Genomic DNA, 2,745 nt, shown 5'->3' with positions numbered 1-2,745 from the left:
AAATCCCAAGAAGGCATTGATGCCAATAATTGTGGAAAACGGCCCGTCCGGCTCTCTGCCTCTCTGGTCCACCACCAACAACCCCTCTTGATTGGCGTGCAAAACAGCCTCCTCCTCTCTCTCTCTCTCTCCATTAACTTTGTTTTATATTTTTCTACGTTTACAAAGATAAGAACGGGACAGTGACAAAAACAAAAGAGCTGGGTGTTGCTTCCCCCTGTTTAGCCGTCGTTTCCTTTCAAATCCTTAGTGGGCACCCTTCTTTCCAAGTTAAATTACACAAATGCCTTTTCTTTGTTTGATCCAAGAATATTTCTCCCTTCTCTCTCTGTTTATATATATATATATATATAATATTAAACAAATTTTATTGATATTTATTTATCAAACATTAAACTAATTTTGCTTGAAATTGATGGCATTCAACTTATTAAAATGACAAGATCCATTATATACGTGGCCTAGCCTGAATTGGGTCAAGCCAGCCGATGCGCTTCACACACATATATATATATATATGTTGGTTACATTCAATCATATCATATTCTCTGGCAAAAAAAAATTATAAGTGTAAGTTTTATATAATCATGTGACTCCAAAGGTATGTCAGGCATAGTTTGTGTATTAGGAATCACTCTTTGGATCTATTGGTTTTGACATGAAAAGATGAATCTTTTAATCCTGATTTTTTTTGTGTTTTTTAGATAATCTTAAAACGTTTGTTTATAACGCAATATAATTGTCTTAAACATGATTCTTTATTATAGATCTAAAAAAGAGGTCCATACTAAAAAATATGGCACAGTTGATTGTAATACATTCAAGGATTGAAAACTAAGATCGCACTATGTTCATTTTACATGACAGGGAAGGCATTAATAAGACCATGTTCTGCTATATATTGACAGGATCAATCTACATGGGATTGATCTAGAGATGAATGTATGGTGGATACAAAAATGAAGAAATTCACCATTTTGATTGTAATTAGCTATATTATATTCCTCACGCAACTCTTTCTTCTTGGTTAGGAGCAATCGGTTAAGAAATTATCTCTAAGTGGGTATGAAAACTGAGATTGAAACATGCACGCTCCGAGGCACACGTTAAATGTATTATCTTTAAAGCAATAATTGTCTCACACACGTTAGATGTATTATCTTAAAAACAATAATTGTCTCACTTGCATTAATGGGTATTTGTGTAATCACACCTTCAAGACACAACTAAGCTTTCACCTATTTGCCACTATCAATCTATTATCTGCACTGAGTGAAACCGAGCAACTGGAAAGGAGCCACTTTGAATAACCTCTTAACTATGTTAGGTAGACCCTAGACTCAATATAGGTTTAGGTTCTAAGTTCAACTTAAGGATAGCCTTGACCAAGGTGAGTGATGCAACCCATGTCGCCAGGTCAACAAGTAGATCCACGACTATTACTATCATCTAAGAAATCTGAATCATCACAAGTTTCTCTTTCCCTTTTTTCTCTACAATTTATATGAAAAAACGAAAACCTTTATTCTATCATATGTATCATATAAAAAATCTCAGCTCACACAAATCCATTGGATCTTGGATTCAAAGTTCCATGAACACTACAACAAAGTAGTAGATTAGCGACGACCACATTCTGTCGCTAATCCATCGCTAACATGGTTAGCGACGGATTAGCGACAACGAGGCGACAGTATGCTTACGTCGCGAATATTTCGACGCTAACTGGCGACGGAATTATTCCGTCGCCAGGTCCGTCGCTAATTGCGACGGAATAACGAGTGCTATATTCCATCGCCAATCCGCCGGTACTAAACGGCGACCACGGCTTGGCGACGGATTTAATTCCGTCGCTAGATTAATATGAATAGCGACGGATGGTTCCGTCGCTAATCTGTCGCAAACACGAAAAAGAATTAAAAAAAAATTATTTGAAAATTAATTACCGAGAACTATACAATTTCTATTTCCTGTACAATTTATATTTCCTGTAAATAAAAAACAAACCACAAAAAAAAAATCATATAACAAGTATCTACAACAATTAATCGTTCCACCTTAAAATTAAGAAGTTTAATTATTTACAATTCAACAATTACAATTAGGAAAAATAAAAAAAATAGAACTTCTTCAACACAGTCCTCTAATCATCGCCAAGATTTTGTGCGTCTGCTTGTTCATTGTCTTTATCTGTCCCTTCAGCTCCACTACCCTGATTATCGCTAGCAGCCTACACAAGAAAAGAACAGTCAGTATTGATAAATAAAATATAATGAAATAAATTACACACTATATGTGATTCTATCATGTGCTCATGTGTGATCTAAGGCAATAAAAAAACTCTATATGTGATTCTATCATGCTCATATGTGTGCTAAGGCAGTCAAAAAATTGAATATGTGATTATAGCATGTTCATATGTGTTCTAAGGCATCTAAAAAAACTCTATATGTGATTCTACCATGCTCAGATGTGCTTTAAGGCAGGCAAAAAACTATATATGTGATTCGATCATGCTCGTATGTGTGCTAAGGCAGTAAAAAAATTGAATATGTGAATATAGCATGCTCATATGTGCTTTAAGGCAGGCAAAGCCAAAAATTTTATATGTGATTCTATCATAAATGATATATAACATGTTCATATGTGTTCTAAGGTAGTAAAAAAACTCTATATGTTATTATAGCATGCTCATATGTGTGCTAAGGCAGTCAAAAAACTGAATATGTGATTATAATATGCTCA

The sequence above is a fragment of the Nuphar pumila genome, chromosome 7 (assembly GCF_984573655.1).
Source record: "Nuphar pumila chromosome 7, dmNupPumi1.hap1.1, whole genome shotgun sequence".
Taxonomy (NCBI): Eukaryota; Viridiplantae; Streptophyta; class Magnoliopsida; order Nymphaeales; family Nymphaeaceae; genus Nuphar; species Nuphar pumila.
This window is presented reverse-complemented; position numbering follows the sequence as displayed.